Below are 21,917 nucleotides of genomic sequence, written 5' to 3' on the forward strand. Positions count from 1 at the left end.
TCCTCTTACAGTGGAAGGATGGACTAACACTTGTGGATGTTTTCAGATCTGAAGCAGCTTGAAGTGCTGTTTATCTGATGGGGACAGTTTTGGCGTCTACCTGGTCTTCCGACTGGTTGTTAGGAGTATGTTAGCTTTTTATATATTTTTGGTTTTTGACTGAAGACTAAAAAAATGAAGGGTGGTTTCTTTAGGCCATCACTGTTTTTCTGTTATGATGACTAAAATGTGTTTCAAAACTGCTTTTTTTTTTTTTTTTTTTTTTTTTTTTTTTTTTTTTTTTTAAATGCACAAAACCTCACGTCAAGAAATGTCACATTGATGTGTGACAATATGTGCCTGGCTCAAATATTCTTCAGCATTCTGTTTCCATCATAAAAAGCTTTTGCTTTTTTCAACGTAGAAGCTCTAATATTATTTTGAAGGACGTGCATTCACTTTCCTAAAGAAAGTTCTTGTGGCTTATGGATGTCTTTGAAAAGTTGAAGCAGTTTTTCTGCTACAGTGTAGCTCTGAACACGCTGTGCTCTGTTACTGAAGTTGTAGCTCAAGCATGGCCGTGACGAATTGCACCGCTCACTTGGGGTGTCATAATGAAAACGTATTAAAGCAGTACTGTCCTGTTGGGTTATCATAGAGCTGTTCACAGGCAGATCCAGGATTGACATGTAATTAGATTTAACTTGCTTCTGGAAGCCTGGCCGCAGGGGGAACAATACTGGGCTTCATTCGGCCGAACGAGGACAAAACTAATGTTTGTGCTCCTCAGTCACAACCAGTTTCACGCTTTATAAAGTTTATCTTTTTCTCTCAGTCCCAGCTCGCTTTTCACAGCTGCGGGTGGAAAAGAGGCAGGACATGAAGGCTGAGTCATTCGTTATGAAAGAGGGAGAGAAGGACAGCGTCCAGGGGAAGAGGGTCCGGGTCTGGATCTTGGAAGAGATTTAAAGAGACAGCTTGGGGGTAAAAAAATCTGACACAGTTTTTCCCTTATCCAAAATGTAACCCCTCATCCAAAATTATTTGGTGTCTGAAATGTCTCTTTAGTTTTAGCACTGGAGCTACAAGGCTAATGTAGTTAACAAATAATGGAAGCTAATACCCTCCCAATTAGCCTGTCCAGTTGCTTGATTTCTACCACTGTATAATATACTGTTATCTACATGCTTAAAATAGACGGTTCTTTAAAGGGTTCTTCAGTGAAGGCAGTTCTTTATAAGGACCATTTCATATTTAAATGGTTCTTTGCATGGTGAAATGGTTCTTCAGATTGATGGAGAATGTGTTGTATGTGGTTCTATATAGAACCTTATGAAAGCTTGATATCTAAACAAAAATAATCCATTTTGGGCCTGTATACAACATACATACAGTACATTCTCTATTAGCCTGAAGAACTATTTCACTATGCAAGGAACTGTTTAGGCACAAAATTCCTCTATAAAGAACTCTGTTCTAAAGAGAACCATTGCCTTTACTAAATAACTCTTGAAGAACCAGTTTTTTTAAGTATAGAACTGGATAAAGGAAATTCTCAAAGTCTATAAAGATGTTTTCTGAAAAGGTTCGATTTAGCACCAAAAAGGGTTCTGCTGCTGTTATGGTGCTACGTAGAACCATAAACAACATATTCCAACTTTTTTAAGAGTGTATACATTCCAGGAAAAACTATTTGGGAACTTTTTCTGTTTTGAGTGTAACTCCACTCTAAAACTACAGAAGCAAACTTCAGACTCCAAACGTGTCTTGGCTGATGGAATGTGTGGAATAAAGGGGGTGAATAAGATTTTTGGCTGAGTTCTTGCTTAAAAGTAAGACCAGAAAGGGGGGAAAAAACCCTGACCTGATTTTCTCTTCAAGTTCAAGAGTTTGGAGGGTCAGCACCTTCACAGACAGGAAACACGCAAACCGTCATCTGGAAAGTGACTGTGAAAATTATGGAAAGTTGAGCCCACTTGTCCATTCTGCTCTCTGTTGGAGCCTCATCGCTCCTCAGCCTGTCCAGACCAGACCCAGGCATATTAACCCTCCTAATTTTAGAACTAATCTCTGAACTGAAGTGCTTTTGTAAAACTGAATGTCTCATTTTGTTGCTGGAATAGGATGTTCCGGTGAACCCTGTTTCTACAGGATGCATTATTGGGCCACAGTACATAATGACTGAACTAAGATTGTTTTCGGGATCTCTTGAAGTGTTGCTTACAGAAGCCTTTTCATTTCTTTTCAGTTCTTTAAAGGTCCAATATGCAGGACGGTACAACCTGTTAAATGCATAATGTACAGTCATTCCTACTCCCTCTTTACTGCTTCCCCCTGTTAAATTACCAGTCTAGAAGAAATATTGCATCAAACTTTGTCCCATTACTTGCGGAGAGCTCCAGCAGTGTCTAATGCTAACTCTTGTTTTTGCTTCTATTTATGTACCTTCTTTTCATTGTGGTTTCTTGCTGGGAGCGTCTGCTTTTTCCTCCTGTCATATTGGACTGGATGAGGACTAGAGAACTTGTAGAGTGGATAATTCCCACTCTGTAATGTTTTCCAGGTTTTTGAAACATTAGAGAGTACTCGCAAGTGAGTCCAAAATGAATGGATTAAGATGGAGCATTTGAGCAAAGTTATAGATGTTAAAGTTATAAATGCTTAAATATTTGAATGGCATAAAACATTACTGTCATGTTTTTAAACGCTTTTGAACTCGAGTTACAAGAGTTTAAAACGGTGCCTCATGTACGTTCATGACTTCAGTGAAGGCAAACAGCCACCGACCTGCTCCGCTCATCAACCAATGCTCAGCAGCAGCAGTCCTAACCAGTCAGCGCTCAGTATCAGTAATGCCAATCAGTCAGAGCTCAGTAGCGGTAATACCAACCAATCAAGGCTCATTAGTAGTAGTGTTAGCGTCCTGCTGCAAAAAGTTTCTACTTGCTGTAGAAAAAAGGAAATGTACAGGTGAGTTTTCTTTACTTTTTTAGTAAAATACGTGTAATTTCTAAAATTAAAGGAAAGTTCTTGGTGAGTGATTGGAAACTATTTAAACTTTTCATTTTTAGCCGTTTAGCTCCATTCACCCCATTCATTGAGGACTCTGGCACCCTGTTGTGTTTTGCTGTCAAGTTTTTGATATAAACTTTTGATATAAATGGGGGAAATAAGAAGAGGCCAGACTCCTCAAACTGGCTCTGGGTAGACTGGACACTAGCCAGACTCATCATCACCTTTTTGGAATGTTTTAAACTCAGTCTTACATATTGCTCCTTTAAGGTATCTAAATTTAATGTCAGGGCTAAATTTAGCGTTGGGCTTAGAAAATTATTACGTATAGATATGCTTACATGCAGTACGGTGTAAATGTCAGAGACCACCCTTCATTTATTTAATTTCCAGTCAAAACATTTAAGTTCAAGCTATATATGTATAGAATTTTTACAAAGTCAAATTCCATGTTGTTGGTGATTTGAAGTGTAAATACATCCTCTATAGAGACACGGTACTATACATTTTATTGCACAGTTACTGTTTATGTGCTGAATTTAACATACTGGGGGGAAAAATAAAGGACAAAATGTGTCCTGAGTAAAAGTTGTAGAACATTTTGTGTAATTTTTCTCCAGTATTTTATACACTTAAGCATGTGAAGGCAGGCCAGATTTAAGTGTGTTCTCTGTAGAGGATATTAACCTCTTTTCACAAAACATCATTAGACTAAGTGTGTTTATTCTACATGTACAAAATATTATTGTTATGTATAGATTCTCATGCATCATCAGTACCACAACACACACCTCATAAAATGGAGAAAAATGTAACCAGTAAAAATGGAAGTCGTTTTGGACTATTTCTATTGGTCTGTTGGTTTTGATGTGCATATACAGTGTGAAGTTCACTTTCCATAGCAAATAATAATAAAATATGTATGACCCAGAGTCCTGACCTTGTATAAGAACAGGCGTTTGTGTGTTTTTTAGCCTTGGCTGACGTGATTTATCACTGTGAAACGTGTGAAGACGTGCTCTGTGTGCAGCTCTGTGGATGCAGATGCCCCCCGAAACAGCGACGGACTGAAGCGTGAAAAAGGGGTTTATTTATTTACGTGGCAGGATTGCACTGTGGCCTTTTTGTTAAGGCGGACGCCGTTAGCGGTGAAGTCAGCCTCTGTGCCCGCTGCAGCTGGTTAAGCCGTCCGATGAGGTCCTCTCCAACACAATGGCGACCTTTGTAAAGGGGATGGAGGGCTTGAATAAGCTGAAGTAAAGCGATATTCCTGCTGTAGCAAAAAACTTATCGCCCTACAGCTTCCCTCAGTGTAGATTGTAATTCCTGTTTGTTGTACTGGGTGGAAAAAGACCTTTTATTTTCATTTCTGGATCTCAGCGCCCACGTCGGAAGTGACCACAGTCTTGCACTGATAATCAGTGCAGATTTTACAGTAATCACTGCTGTAAAACTGTCCCGTTATTTATGATCTAATCATTGCTTTATATCATTGCTGTTGGAACAAAACATGATATCTCTGAAAAAGTAACTTTACTGAAGAAGGAAAAATGTTCCTAACATTTTGTGTAAGGAAATGTAACAACTTTTTGATTTCAATCTTTATTGCTTATGTCCTGATCCAGCGATTGACGTTTAATTTAAATTACACACACAAAGTTAAATCTACATCTTAAGCTGTGCTTGTGTTCTCACCTGCCAAGCTATGGCTAAACGGTCAGCACAAAGTTTCCTTAAAACCCACCAGTAGCTTAAACTGGCCCAAAACGTGTGTCAAACGTTTGAAACCAGGTGTAAAATTTAACCCACTAAATATTTAAACAAGAATAGTCTCATTACTTTTATGTTTAAGGCTGGCATTACACAGTGAAACTTTACATGCACCTTTAGTTGCATGAAACCTGCATAATAGAAAGCATCCTGAAACTCGCTTGACACTCAGTTGCACCTGAAACAAGTTTTACGAAATGGCTAATCAAAGTAGTGGTGGCAGTGAATGCAGATTCCTTTCTTAATCTTAATCAACATGTCATCATGTTGGATTATTATCATGAAAGTGTATCAAAAAATGTAGATATCATGACAAATCATGCATCATGACTATTTCCTGAAATATCATGGATTTCTTTTTTTGCCATAGTCTTAATATACACAGTACAATAGAGAAAAATGAAATGACTATAAAAATGCAGATATGTAAATAACAATTCACAGATGTCTAGATGTATTTACAGAGATGTATTGAAAAAATCGGCTAACTAGTTGAAATTTAGCATGCAACTTTGTCATTGAATTACTTTGTGTAACGGTCAAGTTGCACGGAAATGACATTGCATGCAACTCAACATGGAGCTAGTTGCTTTAAAGTTTAACTGTGTCTTACTGCCAGTGTGTCCTTGGGTTGCTAGCTATTCAACACTAAAATCAATATGCAATCATGAGGTGATTTAGCTAAAAGTAGCTTAAAAAAAAAAAAGGAACCTGCATCTTGGTGGGGAAACAGAATCTGGCAACCCTGCATGGGGGGAAATTGCCAGTGAGTGAAACATGCATGTGGAAAAGGTGCAGGGTTTCTGGTTGCCATAGTGACCCTGCATGCTTAACATCTCCACCTGTTAAAAGCAGGTTTACTACAGCAGTTGTTTTCACTGTTCTGTACTGTTCTTCACTGTTGAGGCTTTGCAGTTTTTATATGGTAAAAAATAAGAAACGACAGTGATGATATGCATGTAAGTGGTTTATGCATGTAAAAGAATAGTTTAGCATAATCATATTTATACAGTTTTTCCTGCTGTACTCTCTCAGAAACTAATGAAGCAAACCAGTGTCTAAAGTTTTCTTTTTATTTTGAGCTCTGGAGCTGTGAGGCTGGAGGTAAAATTAGGTTAGATGTAGTTTTGTGGACTTTTTTTTTTTGTAGAAGCAGTTTAATCATCTCTTGAGCTGTTCTCACTCTCTCAGCTAGGTAAATTGGGGAGGGTCAGATGGTGGGAGCCGAGCCTCATGCTGGTGTGTGATGGGGAGGCGGTACACAGAGCTCTTGTTCCTCCAGCAGGAAGCGTGTTGGGGGTTTAAACTCTAGCAAGCGTTATGTAATCTCTGAGTTAGCATGAATGGTGAGAGAGGCAGTGAAGGGAGGGTGAGAGAGGCGCCCTTACAGGAGTCTGTCTGCTTAACCCGTTCGTCACTAAATCTCAGATCAATGAAAGTACTGAGGTTTTCTGATCAGTTCACTTTACAGCAGTCTTTGGTCACATCGGAAAGGGATGTTTACACAAACAGCAGAAAACATCCTAAAATTAGGAGTTTAAATGAAAGTAAATGTTTCTTTTTGATGCAAGAAATATATTCTACCTTATCAACAGAAGTGTCTTTGTAAAAAAAAGTAAAATAAATATGTGAAGAGAGACCATGGCTTCACTGCGCATTCTGGCTGACCGCGGAAAGCAGTGAAAAGTTTGGACACCCACTGATTCATAATAGCCTGAGATACTTTTCCAGCAGAACAGAGACCTTGTTGTGCTGAAAATCACTTGTTGGCAGGTAACTCCATATACACACACACACACACACACACACACACACACACACACACACACACACACACACACAGTGCTGTGAAAAGTCTCCCTGCACTTTTTTCATTTACAGTCAAAATGCATCATTGAGCACAATTCATATTTGTGTGGAGTTTATGTAGAGGATAAGATGATCATCTTGCATAAGGAAATACGGAAGGAGAACAGAATTACTTGGCATTACTTTGGTTTACTTCTCATGACTTTGGGTGCATCAAATCGTCCAGCAGTACAGTGAAGCCATCTATTGTTAGAAATCTTAAAGTTCCAGGATTCAATTTATACAAATTGCAGCATTAGCTTAGATTGCATTAGATTGCAGCATTAGCACTGAATGAGCTAACGCTATAGCAGATCTTTGTGTCCTCACCTTCAAAGAATCACTGCTCTCCACAGAGATGCTATAATTGAAAACCTGTGGTCTGATAACACGGCAAGAGTCAGAGATCTGTTTAGAGATCTGAGTCTGGAGGAAATAAACTCCTCCTTTTTAGACTCTTGCTCTGAGTCAGTGATTTCATACAGATATTCTGATTCCTTGTAAATAAACTTGAGTTTGTTTCCTTTCAAATGAGACCAAAATATGTGGGAACAGCATCTCCTTTACTTTGGCTATGCCATTTCAGGCAAAAATGGGGCTGCAGTTAAGTTTTCTTTCTCCCCCTAATGATAGGAAAAAGTTTTGAGCATAATTAACTGTGGGATTTTTGCTGATAGTGAAAAATTGATTAAACTTTATCAGCTGATTTATTAATCAACTAATATATATTGGTCAGGCGAAACCCAGATGAACAGTGTACAGTGGAGGAGTCGTTTGAGGAATGAGTTTCTGCTGAATTTCAGGATCAGCTCTTATCAGTTCAGCTTTGTACTATAAGCACATGCACCTCTTCACTGCTTTCTTTGATGACTCAAACTCTTTTAGTCTTTATAAGAGATGATAAAACAAACTGCAGACTCGCATTTATTGTTAAAGACTGAATTCCTGTTTTCTTCATGGGGCATTCAACCATTTGTATTAAGACTTGCTTCACTGCTTTATTCCTTTCGTTTTTCTGTCTCCTCTCGCTCTGTGCTTAATCATTTGCATATCATACATTTCCTAATGTCCTAATTAATCCTTTCATTAAGGAGACTTAATAATAGCACTGTTACCTGGAGTCGGAGCTCTTTGTCATCTTTTTCATTCTATGCTGAGGACACAGAGTGTGAAAACTTCCAGTTGCCTTAATAAGGATTTCCACCATTTTTATTTCTGTGCTGTTTAGCGGTTGAAATGTAGGCAGAATCATTTAGAGTGGTTTGGAGTGCAGTGGTTCAGATTTCTTTACAGTGGTGCTGATAGGAACCAGGGATCACCATGACTACAACACAAATATATATTTTATTTATTATCCATAATTTTTATTTTATTTATTTATTTTTTTTAATTTTTTTTTTTTACTAAATCCATGGGGTTGTACGTAAACATCTTGAACAGGTCATGTTGGTGGTAGGAAAGTCACTGTAGCTGTAGCACAAATAAAAAATTTGTACCAATAAAAACATAATAGGACTTCTAGAGCATGTTACTTTCAATGTCAATTTAACAGGAATAAACAAGCAGCATGAAAAAGCTTTAAATATCCATGTTTATTTTATGAAATTTAGTTTCTCCACCAGAATTCAGATTCGCCATAAGGGGGGCGCTCTTAGCACTCCATATCAAAAGTTGAAACTGAGAAATGACATTTTTTGAAAAATATATGCCCAATTTTAATTTGATCCCAACAACACGTTCCAGCAAAGGTGTGACCAGGTTGTGTAAAGTTGTGTAAAAAAAATGATGCCAAAAACTGAAAAATGATAATAATGGAGATATAAGATGTTCTTCAGACAGCAGAGAAGTTTTGTTTTGGATGCTGGTATGTTGGTCAACCAGCATTATCCTATTGGGCGATCAGCTAAACCAGACTAGCATAAATCATAAATCACAGACAAGTGTGCTGGTCTGTGCTGTTTTTTTTTTCAGCAGGAGAGCTGAATGAACTGCTACCTCCTAAAACTCCTTTTAAATGAAATGTGAAAGGAATAGATTGGCAAATGTTTTATACCAAATACAGTCAGTCAGCCAGGACATGTTTAGTATAGTTTGCTTCTTTAGTGTTAGCACTGGAGCTGTGAGGCTTATGAAGCTTATACCCCACCTATTAGCATTGTGCTAGCTTCATGTCTAATGCTGCATTTACATGTTGGAATTGAAACAAATGCTTAAATAATGGAGAATGTTTCTTCACAACACTGTATTTAGCACAGACCAAGAAGAATTCCATGTTGGTCTGTGCTGGTCTAGAGCTGGTTTAGCTGGTCACCCAACACAGTCATGCTGGTTGACCAGCACACCAGCATCGAAAACATGCTGGTTTTGCTGGTCTATGCTGGTTCCTTCTGCAGGGTGCTTTATTTCAATGCTGCAGCTTAGTGCAGTAGTTCGGAGAATTCAAATCAACAAAATTAAGCATAACCTCTTTGTATTGCTCTTGTTCACAATGTGTTACTTTTCTGTTACTGTTATTGGGGCAGAGATTTAATGCATCCCTATGATTCTTAACCATTTTTATTGAAGATTAATTTGTCCAATTACTATTGATTTCTTGACATACTTGAAATAGCTGACTCGTGGTTCATCCAGTGTAGATGGAAAAATTAAAGCTGATGTTCTGATCTTCAGCCTTATGGGTGGTGTTCCATTTCAGATCCAGCCAAATTGAGATCTAGACCTGTCCAAATACTTACTGCCTGCACTGTTTTGGTTTTTGTTGGTATCCCTGCTACAAAAAGAGCATAGACGAGCATGGCTGGTCACCACCAAAGCAGCATACTTTGCTTTATATGCTCTTATGCTGGTCTTCAACCGTGGAAAATAATATGCTGGTCAGCAGCAAAACAAGCATATGTTGTGTTTTGATGGTACACTGGTCGAACAGCATGACCGTGCTGGGGTGTCCAACTTGGGGTGTCCAACCAGTGCCGGACCAGCATGGACTAGTATAAACAAGCATAGAGTGGCTTAAACCAGCATGAAATGCTTGCTGGTTTTTTTCCTGCAGGGGTGTGTTGACGTAGGAAGCTTGCACCAATGACTTCCACAAGTGTGCCTCCAAGCACGTGGAGATGTTTTAGTATCTCAAGTGGACTTGATTATGTGGTTTCTGACACTGTATGACACACTTATCTATAAACATGGGCTAAACTCAGGCTTCAATATAGCTGCTGCTGTTTTTAGCTATGCTAATGTAATTTAGTCCATGTTTCTAGAAAACAATGTGTCATACAGTGTAAGAAACCACAATCCAGTCTATTAGAGATGCTGAACATCTCCATGGACTTTAAGGCCACTGTGTGATTGATTTAGGCATGCAGTTAGCATCATGCTAGTAGGCTGTTGGCTTCCATTACTTGTTAGTAGCATTAGCCTCTTAGCTCCAGTGCCAAAAGTCAAGAAGAACATGTCTTGGCTGAATGACTGACTACATTCAGGGTAAAAGGGGGAAGCGGTTAATTAGATTTATCACCAAACTATCATGAACTATCAAGAACTCTTTTAAAGTAAGTGTGTGTACAGAATTATTTTGCCCCTTTAAAACCCTGCACATATCCATGGATTTTAAGTGTTTTCAGCCAAAACATTCTCTAAAAACTGCTGTATAACAATGTCTCAGACCTCAGGCAGTGTATTCATAACTATTCAATCTAGTAACTTTCTGTGAGAGAGCTTCTAGAGGTGGACGTTTGGCTCCTATCACCACTGTGAAGAGTTCTGGCTCTAGAACGGAACATTTCATACCAAACACTCTGAATGACTTTGTTTACCTCTGAACCTTCGATTTATGCAGGATTATGGTGGAATTAATAATGGACATTCCATTTCTTTCTGTTATAGTATCATAGACTTTATCACTCCAATTATTACTGTGGTCTCAGTACACTTCTTCTGAATAAGTAAATGCATACAGAACACCACTGTAGCCAAGTCTGGACATAGTCGTCTGGGACGTGTTTTGACTGAATTAGGATGTTATCTGTTGCAGCGGCTGCATCTTTTCCGTTAGTCTCCCATTTGTTGTGACAGTAATGTTTCCACAGAGGCAAATTTGTAGAGTGTTAAGCGTCTGATTTGGGGGTTCCTGCTGGGCCTGGCGCTCTCCCAGCCGTCTAGCAAGAGACTCATTTTCTCCTGAAATATGGAGACACTCGCGGCTCACCATTAAGGCATTGCTTACCAAATGGAGTGGAGAGGATGAGCCACAGAACGAAAGTGCTTCACTAGTAGCGAGAAGAACTTGAACTAGGATGGAAGACTATGCGTGCTTGAAATACCTATGTGTGCTCTCTCATATTGGCAGCTCATAAAAGTGTATTATGTGCCTAGAGAATTAAAGTTGATGTTATTAAAGCATTAATGGTCTTTTTTTTCATCCCCCCCCCCCCCCCCCCCCAAGTGTAACATGGCCTCCAAGAAGGTCACCAAAAGGCCGAGATCGTTTTTGAGTAATTGTTTGGAATGTTTAGAGTAAAGTGCTCCCCAGCGTCTTTGGAACGTGAAACCAACATACAGAGAGAGTCCTTCAGGACCAACAGCTGTGGTCCTCAGTCGTTTGTAGATCTTTCAGCAGATGCTCACTTAAAGCTTTAGCTCAATCAGAACAATCAACTTACCTCATAGTAGAGCAGCCAACACGTTTGGCGTCTGAAGATTGCTTCTTTAGTGCTCAAGCTATGAGGCTAATGTAGCTAATAAGGCTAATAATGAAGTCCCAGGAAACATTATGTTCAATGTTGAGAGTTTGTATGACACTAAGTGGGTTAAACATCCAGCAAAATTTGAAAGAAAAAAAACGTCATATCTACATAATGCCAACTTTATAGGGATGGAAAAACCTTCTTTACTTTCCAGACGTTTTCCCAAGACATTTTGGGCCACTTCTTTTGGACCACAAGGTGAAATTTCCCCTTTGTGGGACTAATAATGGTCTCTTAATCATATTTACGCAAGAGGCATTTTCAAAGTGTGTAAAAAAACAAAAAAACAAAACTGAAAACCATGAATGGAGTGATATACATGTGAGAATCCATTGCTTATAAAACAGCCAAGTTTACTGATCAGACCCGAACGTGGTTGGGCACGGTCTTATATTTAAATGAGCATGCTTGCGTGACATCAGTTTGTGAGCCGGTGATTTGTGGACATATTGGGTGTCTGAAGTTTACTTCTGGAGTTTAGCACTAGGGCTACGAGGCTAGTTTAGCTAACAAGTTTATGGCCTTGAGTTAACTGATGCTAAAGGCCGTGTGGTCAGTATCTCTTAATAGACTTGATTATGATGTGTCTGACACTGTATCACACATTTCTCTATTATCATGAGCTATAGTACTTCAAGTCTGTAGCTGTTTTTAGCTATGCCAGTGTACTATAGCCCATGTTTATAGTGTTCATGTTTATAGTGTCATACAGTGTCAGAAAAGTGTCAAGTTTGTTAGAGATTACTGAAGGTAGATTTTTTTTTTTTTTTTTTTTTTTTTTTTTTTTTTTTTTTTATATTTTCTGAATAATTCAGTATTATATCTTTGGGACTATTTTGCCTTACACCCTGCATGTATCCCTCCACCATGAATGGATTAAAAATACATTTAAGGTGAAAAAAAACCTTTTTGAAATGATTGTAAAACAGTGTCTCAGACATCATATTCATAACCATTTCATGTAATAACTTTCTGAAAGGGACCTTTTAGAGGTGGACATCTGGTTTCTATCACCACCACTGTGAACAATTCTGACTCTAGAACAGAGCATTTCACACCAAACCCCTCTGAATGACTGTTTGTCTTAACCATTTAATATATAATTAATTTCCGTTTCTTGTATGCTACGTTAGTCTTGTAGCTCCAGTGCTAAAGCTAAAGAACCCAACTCCAGACACCAGACATCTTGGCTGATTGAGTACATTTGTGGTAAGTTGTGGAACATGAGTAAATTTGATGAAGATCTCTGGATTATGCCCTCACCATGATGTTGGTTTGACCACAGCGTTTGACGACAATTCATATCTGATGAGATTTTTGTGTTTGAAGCTTCCTTTTTTCTGTTGGCTGTGACATTCCTCAACATTCCTATCGTCTGCCCGCAGCTCGGTGCAGAAACTAAGCAGCGGGGCGACAATCCTTGCATGTTTTCCAGGGAGAGTCATTAGCACACCTTCATTAGACATGTTGGCAGGCTGAACTGGGCAATCATTTTCTCCACGCCGGCTCTGAATGGTTATTTTCCTGCATTATGTGAATTTGGCGAGACTGGAGGAAGCTGTTGTCTGCCTTTGGAGAACTCGTGCAGTCTAACTGCTTCTGTCTGCCTGCCAGCAGATGATTATCAAGGAGTGTTTTGACTTGAAATGATGAGACGAGACGCTACACGGTCAGATAGAAACATGACTTGGACAATGTTGAAAACTCCTGAGATGTTCCGGTTATCTGTCTCTCAGGAGAACAATGAAGATCTGCTTTTATACAGTATCTAGATAAGATCTCCTCTTGGGAATCAGGGCTGTCGCGATTACGCCTTAAATTTATCTTACTGATGAATTAGCAGTGATTTACTTGGCAAATATGCCTTTCCATGCTCCTTGGAGCCATGCCACAGTACGACCACTTTTGGTTTCCTAAAATACCTTGGGTTAAATTTGTGTCCATTTTGTAAATGTGGCTTTGTGTTGTTGCCAAACTACCACTTTAATCAGTTAGTCATTCCTTAGAAAATAACCAAAAAAAAAAAAACAACAAAAAAATAGCAACCTGTAATTAGAAAGCATTGATGAATGACATAACAAAAGGCACAGTGGCAATTATGAGGCTTGCACAGAGTTATCTGTAATTTGCACTTGCCTGTGAGGTTTTACTCCTCTGTACCACTACCCTGCCTCGCCACAGTCTACACAGTCTATTTGTTTGTCAGGCCTGGAAACTGTGCGTGGGATTTAGACACGAACCCCAGCAGTGCGGACCACCTCTGCATGGAGGGTGAGTCACACAGGTGCACCAACCTCAGGTTTATTTATTTATAAGCATTGGGCTTTTTTTTTCTCTGAGCACTTTCTTGCGTGTTTATGTGGCACATATCTGTCAGTACAAATGGGCACGCATTCAGATTTCATAGCTGCTGCTGTTTTAAGCTTTGCAGTGTACATAAACAATATGTAAAGTAGCCAGTTTATTAGAAACACCTACCTTTCCCATCATCTGAATGGCAGTTTTGTTAGAAACAGCTACCTTGTGCCTGCACTCTCTGGCCAGTTTATTAGAGACAGCTACCTTGTGCCTGCACTCTCTGGCCAGTTTATTAGAAACACTTACCTTGTGCCTGCACTCTCTGGCCAGTTTATTAGAGACAGCTACCTTGTGCCTGCACTCTCTGGCCAGTTTATTAGAAACAGCTACCTTGTGCCTGCACTCTCTGGCCAGTTTATTAGAGACAGCTACCTTGTGCCTGCACTCTCTGGCCAGTTTATTAGAAACAGCTACCTTGTGCCTGCACTCTCTGGCCAGTTTATTAGAAACAGCTACCTTGTGCCTGCACTCTGGCCAGTTTATTAGAAACAGCTACCTTGTGCCTGCACTCTCTGGCCAGTTTATTAGAAACAGCTACCTTGTGCCTGCACTCTGGCCAGTTTATTAGAAACAGCTACCTTGTGCCTGCACTCTCTGGCCAGTTTATTAGAGACAGCTACCTTGTGCCTGCACTCTCTGGCCAGTTTATTAGAAACAGCTACCTTGTGCCTGCACTCTCTGGCCAGTTTATTAGAAACAGCTACCTTGTGCCTGCACTCTCTGGCCAGTTTATTAGAAACAGCTACCTTGTGCCTGCACTCTCTGGCCAGTTTATTAGAGACAGCTACCTTGTGCCTGCACTCTCTGGCCAGTTTATTAGAGACAGCTACCTTGTGCCTGCACTCTCTGGCCAGTTTATTAGAAACAGCTACCTTGTGCCTGCACTCTCTGGCCAGTTTATTAGAGACAGCTACCTTGTGCCTGCACTCTCTGGCCAGTTTATTAGAAACAGCTACCTTGTGCCTGCACTCTCTGGCCAGTTTATTAGAAACACTTACCTTGTGCCTGCACTCTCTGGCCAGTTTATTAGAAACAGCTACCTTGTGCCTGCACTCTCTGGCCAGTTTATTAGAGACAGCTACCTTGTGCCTGCACTCTCTGGCCAGTTTATTAGAGACAGCTACCTTGTGCCTGCACTCTCTGGCCAGTTTATTAGAGACAGCTACCTTGTGCCTGCACTCTGGCCAGTTTATTAGAAACAGCTACCTTGTGCCTGCACTCTCTGGCCAGTTTATTAGAAACACTTACCTTGTGCCTGCACTCTCTGGCCAGTTTATTAGAAACACTTACCTTGTGCCTGCACTCTCTGGCCAGTTTATTAGAAACACTTACCTTGTGCCTGCACTCTCTGGCCAGTTTATTAGAAACACTTACCTTGTGCCTGCACTCTCTGGCCAGTTTATTAGAAACACCTACCTTGTGCCTGCACTCTCTGGCCAGTTTATTAGAAACACTTACCTTGTGCCTGCACTCTCTGGCCAGTTTATTAGAAACACTTACCTTGTGCCTGCACTCTCTGGCCAGTTTATTAGAAACACTTACCTTGTGCCTGCACTCTCTGGCCAGTTTATTAGAGACAGCTACCTTGTGCCTGCACTCTCTGGCCAGTTTATTAGAAACAGCTACCTTGTGCCTGCACTCTCTGGCCAGTTTATTAGAGACAGCTACCTTGTGCCTGCACTCTCTGGCCAGTTTATTAGAGACAGCTACCTTGTGCCTGCACTCTCTGGCCAGTTTATTAGAGACAGCTACCTTGTGCCTGCACTCTCTGGCCAGTTTATTAGAGACAGCTACCTTGTGCCTGCACTCTCTGGCCAGTTTATTAGAAACAGCTACCTTGTGCCTGCACTCTCTGGCCAGTTTATTAGAGACAGCTACCTTGTGCCTGCACTCTCTGGCCAGTTTATTAGAAACAGCTACCTTGTGCCTGCACTCTCTGGCCAGTTTATTAGAAACAGCTACCTTGTGCCTGCTCTCTGGCCAGTTTATTAGAAACAGCTACCTTGTGCCTGCACTCTCTGGCCAGTTTATTAGAAACAGCTACCTTGTGCCTGCACTCTCTGGCCAGTTTATTAGAAACAGCTACCTTGTGCCTGCACTCTCTGGCCAGTTTATTAGAAACAGCTACCTTGTGCCTGCACTCTCTGGCCAGTTTATTAGAAACAGCTACCTTGTGCCTGCACTCTCTGGCCAGTTTATTAGAAACAGCTACCTTGTGCCTGCACTCTCTGGCCAGTTTATTAGAGACAGCTACCTTGTGCCTGCACTCTCTGGCCAGTTTATTAGAGACAGCTACCTTGTGCCTGCACTCTCTGGCCAGTTTATTAGAGACAGCTACCTTGTGCCTGCACTCTCTGGCCAGTTTATTAGAGACAGCTACCTTGTGCCTGCACTCTCTGGCCAGTTTATTAGAGACAGCTACCTTGTGCCTGCACTCTCTGGCCAGTTTATTAGAGACAGCTACCTTGTGCCTGCACTCTCTGGCCAGTTTATTAGAGACAGCTACCTTGTGCCTGCACTCTCTGGCCAGTTTATTAGAGACAGCTACCTTGTGCCTGCACTCTCTGGCCAGTTTATTAGAGACAGCTACCTTGTGCCTGCACTCTCTGGCCAGTTTATTAGAGACAGCTACCTTGTGCCTGCACTCTCTGGCCAGTTTATTAGAGACACTTACCTTGTGCCTGCACTCTCTGGCCAGTTTATTAGAGACAGCTACCTTGTGCCTGCACTCTCTGGCCAGTTTATTAGAGACAGCTACCTTGTGCCTGCACTCTCTGGCCAGTTTATTAGAGACAGCTACCTTGTGCCTGCACTCTCTGGCCAGTTTATTAGAAACACCTCCATGCATGCACTTTATAGGTATACAATGAAAGACTGTAGTGCTTCTGTTGCTGCACAGTTTATAACCCCCACCCCCCATCCCTATCAGAGGAGAAGGTCCAGTCAGTCCCTTGGCCAATCAGTTACCTCCACGGTTTAATTAACATCTGGTGGTGTTGATGATGATGATGATGATGATTACATCTTTAATGCATGATTAAAGGGTTCTTTGCATGATGAAAAGGTGATTCAGATTGATTTGAAAATGTGCTGTAGATGGTTCTACATAGAATCTTTTCGAAAAGTGTTCTATATAGCGCCCAAAAGGGTTCTTCTACTGTTACAAGCTTGACACCATAAAAGTAGAAGAACCCTTTTGGATGCTCTATAGAACAGTCTGCAGCACATTCTTCATCAGTTCATGGTTCTAATGTAGAATCATTTTCTTCATTAGAGAACTCTCTCACTGATTGATGGGGCAGAGGAGGCAAATAACTTGTGCAGTAACAGATACAGTCCAGCTATAAACTTAAAGTACACCTGTGTTGGTGTTTCCGATAAAATGACCAGTTGTGAGCTGTGTTGACCTAATAAACTGGCGAGAGTGATGTTAAAGGCTCTTCTCATTCTCTCCTTTTGGTCTGCTTGCATTTCTGAAAGCCTTTTTTCTCCTCTTTTCCTAACGTTTGTCCAGGTGGCACGTGGCCTCGCCGCAGGGGCCCTGTTGGGTCACGTTGACCATGTGACACGTCTTATTCCGGAGCTTTCTGCACCGTAAAAACCCCTGCGGCCGCATTTCTTTGACCTGAAACAATGCCCGTTCTCTGGCCATGTGGCCTTCCATCCTAACCCCTCTGGAACTCCACATGTGATCCCATATTACAAAAGGCTTAAGCACCAACTCATGGCTGCGGAAAGTGTCACAGAAGCCCAGCACAGGGACACTGAAAGACTGCAGTATTAAAAAGACCTTACAAGAGCCACTTTTAAAGGGGTTTAAGTTACACTCTTAGGGAACCCTTGAAGAACCATATATAAGTGAAGAAAATGATTCTACTTAGAACCATGAACACTAATCTTTTGCTCTTAAGATCAAGAAGAATGTGTTGTAGCCTTTTTGAAAAGGGTTCTATATTGCACCAAAAATGGGTTCTGCTATTGTTACAATATCAGGCTTGTCACAGTAGAGAAACTGTGTTATATAGAACCCTTTTCAGAAAGGCTCTATATAGAACCATATGATGGTATGGGGGTGTGTTAGTGCCCATGGCATGGGTAACTTGCACAGTTGCAAGAGTCAGAGACTCTTCAGTTTTCAGGGGATGCTCCAGAGATCAGAGCACCGTCAGATAAACAACACCTTACTGCTTTCATCTGTGAGAGAGAGGAGAAAATCAAGCTGCTTCAGGTCTGAAAACATCCACAGGTGTTTCTGTCCATCCTTCCACTGTGAGAAGACAACTCAGCTCTATGGGTCTGAAAGGATGTGTAGCTGTCAAGAAACCTCACTGAGAAAAGGACACATCAAACAAAGAAGGTGAAGAATGGACTGACCATCCCAGAGTCCAGACCTCAACATCACTGAATATGTTTGATTACTTCAGAAAATTATCAACCAACTTCTAACACTGAACTCTGGAGGTGTCTGCAGGTTCCTTGAGAAATTGAAAGCGAGTCTCCTGAAAAGAGTGGAAGCTGTAAAAAAAAAAAAAAAAAAAAAAAAAAAGTTAGAGAGAGACACACTGAGTTTAGTCGTTAAGGCCTCTGTTTGATCTTAATGGCCGTTTTGAGTGGGTGTTAAATAAATGAAGGGTGGTCTCTGACTTCTGGAGTGTAATTTTAGATGTTGAATGTGTGTATAAGGTGTTATTATGGGATGTGTGTTTAGACTCTCTCTGCTTCTCTGAGCTGGTTTCTATTAGAATCAGGTTCTGAACATGCTTTAGCACTTCCTTCCATTCCACACCTCCGAGTGAGACGGGCTTTAAAAAAAAAAAAAAAAAGGGCCCCGTCTGCCTTCCATTATCACTGTGCTTTCCACTCCAGCCGTGCCAACCAGCCCCAGAATAGCCTACTGTTAGTCCACTCTACTTCCTTTTTGCAGGTTCATTTATTCTTCCACTCCTCTCTCTCGTTCTTTTTTCTCTTGCATTGTCACTCATTCTCTCTCTCTCTCTCTCTCTCTCTCTCTCTCTCTCTCTCTCTCTCTCTCTCTCTCTCTCTCTCTCTCTCTCTCTCTCTCTCTCTCTGAATCTTTGTTTTCCCCCTCTTTTTTTCTCTCCCTCTCGTCTTGCCTTTGTCTCTGTCCTTTTTTGAATTGTATTTCTTCTTTCTGCCGTGTGTCCATATGTTACTCTTAACATGGGCCAGCAGTGAGTGAGCGAGGGAGGGAAGATGAAGAGTGTGGTTCTGTTTCGTGGTGAGGGAGAGACGAGGAGCTCAGTGTTTTTGTGGTGTGTTTTAGGACGTATACAGATGTAGAATCTCTGCTATTTTGAGTCTCTGTGTTTTGGAGCAGTAAACTCTTAGACTGACTTTACAGCTCATCCGACTTAACTGACATCAGGGCTGCACGATACGGGCAAAACTCTAGTATTGTGATCAGAACTGTTGCATGTTGTGATGCAGTATAAACAAGAGTGGGGCGCAACCTATTGTGGAATTAAAGGCAACAATGAGTAGATCTTCTTCAGATTCATCCTGAAAAAGTTTTTATACCTTAAAAGTAACTTTTTTTTTTTTTTGGTTTAACTACAGAATTCACTCCTATAAAGAGGTGAACGATACAGCAGAAATATTGTGATACCAGAATTACAAAAAACTGTTACAATACACGATATGTCACTTAATTTACTTTTTCATCTGATCAGCTGGAACAGAGAAGAAGAGCCAGTAGTGCTTAAAAAAATATACTATCAAAAACTGAAAACTCAGTGATATTTAATGGCTCTGGCTGCTTCCTGGTGGAGGTTTACCAGGCAGGCCGACTGGGATGAGGCCCCGAGGTCATTCTAGGACCCGCTGGAGGGATTATGTGTCCAAGTTGGACACACAAAAGTGGTTTGCCTAGAATGAGCTGGAGGAAGTTGCAGGGGACAGGTTCATCTGGGATTCTCTGCTCTCCCAACTGCTATGGGAGGCGGAGGAGGAGGAGGAGGAGCTGTTATAGTGAAATATGTGAAATATTGTAGTATTCTGCTACTGGCTCATTTGGCTGTAGACCTGGGGGAGACGTGGTCATGCAGAGAAGCAGTGCACAGACTCGCAGTAAGAGAGAATTTGTAAATAAGTTGTTTGTGTTCAGTTTAAGAGGGGCAGTATCATATATGCTATACCAGGGATGTCAAACTCAACCACTAATAGGGCCGTATTAAAAAATCCCAGCAAACCCAATGGTCACTACTCACTTAACATTTTGCCATGACCCGAACGAGCCACAGTTTATTAAAAATCTGCCAAAATTGCAACAGCAAAATAGGCACTGAATACTCAAAATAATTCTAACTAAAACGAAATTGTTTCAGGCTGTTTTTGTAAAATGGGTGGCACGGTGGCGTGGTGGGTAGCGCTGTTGCCTCACCGCAAGGGGGGTCTGGGTTCGATTCCCCGGCTGGGTGAACGGGGTCCTCTCTGTGTAGAGTTTGCATGTTCTCCCCATGTCTGCATGAGTTTCCTCCGGGTTCTCCAGTTTCCTCCCACATCCTGCCAGCAACCCCCCGGCAACCCTGAGGGAGAAGCGGCTTAGAGTGTGTGTGCGCGTGTGTGTGTGTGTTGTAAAACTGCCCATCAGGCATTATTTCTTTTTGTTTGACCACTGGCCCATAGATTCTTGTTGGAGAAAGAAGTCAGAACACACATTATGCTGCAGTGCATGCTGGGGACTTTAGTGCATCTCGGTGCACCAGACCAAACAAATAGGAAATTAAAATGACTTTGTGGCCCAAATAAGACGCTGTCACACACCTGACTGACCCATGGGTGATATATTGTGGTGGGCTGAGGAGAGGTTGGGTGGATCTATGGACTAGAGTCATGTGGCAGTTGGCTTCTTGGCCATCTAAGCCAGCACTGTGTGGTGGTTTTCCACTGTTGCAGTGTTCAATGAAAGAGCATTCACTTAAAGCTTCATGTTTCATGTGGCTTCTTCTTTACTGACGCCACAATATATCACTCTGTTCATTTGGTTTATTTTCAAAAGAAACACTGAACAAATTTGGTGGACATAAACGTGAAATATTGTTTTAAGGTTGCTTTTCTGCTAAACTTTTTTTTGGAGCATTATTGTTTGATTGCAGAGGACATTTGTGGCCTTGAGAACATGAACTATTCTTGTGTGTAGAACAAATTAGCGCTGAATACAACACTGCACTACATGTCAATTTGATGTAGTAATCCCTCCAGATCTTGTGCTACTTTGGCTGCTTCTCTTGTTTTGCTGTTTTCTCTGTGTTTCTCTTTTTCACATGCTGTTCAAACCATGGACCTATTTAATCACCCCACTTGCTCATATTCCTGTAGAGGAACAGGATGTAACTTTGTTCCACGAGCTCAATTTAGTGAGATGTGTAACGCCTGTTCTAGACAGACAGACACAAACAACTCTTCTGTGGTGACTCAAGGAAAAACGTAATGCAACCAGAGACTCAAGCGCAAGACTTCTAAATTTATGGACACTCGTGAGATGTGTTTTTATGAGTAAATATGCATTTTTAGAACCACAGCCAGAAAACAAGCCATGTGAGCAATGTGTTCATTGATTTGAATTTTGTGAATATGAACAAAACCTGTGGTTTGATTGTTTTGGCTAAAGCAGTTTTGGTGGGAAATACAGGGCAGTTACACATACATTAGTGAGTGCAGTGGACGTGCCTACACTACTCTGTCTGATATACTCATGTACACACACACACACACACACACACACACACACACACACACACACACACACTATTATCTGATTAGTGGTAGTCTTTTTCCTTTGAGTAGGGTATAGAGGGGCTGATGAACTGCGCAGTAACATATCTGCTTCAGTCTGTAACTGTACACCTACACAGTAAGCATTTATGGCCATCTTAGTCCTTAACCCAAAACTTGGGTTAACTTCAATACACAATTTAATCAGAAATCTCCACCTAAAACCTAAACCTAACCTTAACCCAAAACATAATCCTTGACCTTAACCCAAAATATAATCCATAACCATGACCAAATCCTTAACCTAACCTCAATGGGAAACTGAATTCTGCATCTCCACTCAAAATCAAATCCCACACTTAACCCCAAATCTAAATCTAACCTTAAACTAAAACTTGGTCGTAAACCTAACCTCTATCCAAATCCTAATCCCTCAGCAACCCAAAACATTCAAAACTTGTTCCTAAATTTAAC

The 21,917-nt window shown here is 40.9% G+C and overlaps 1 protein-coding gene across 7 annotated transcripts in view; it reads left to right on the forward strand.

The window, feature by feature from the left end:
* Window positions 1-21,917, forward strand: part of lrp1aa (low density lipoprotein receptor-related protein 1Aa) — a 258,171-nt gene that overhangs the window by 37,996 nt on the left and 198,258 nt on the right. The gene's annotated exons all lie outside the window — the stretch shown is intronic.

The sequence above is a fragment of the Pygocentrus nattereri genome, chromosome 21, assembly GCF_015220715.1.
Source record: "Pygocentrus nattereri isolate fPygNat1 chromosome 21, fPygNat1.pri, whole genome shotgun sequence".
Classification (NCBI taxonomy): Eukaryota; Metazoa; Chordata; class Actinopteri; order Characiformes; family Serrasalmidae; genus Pygocentrus; species Pygocentrus nattereri.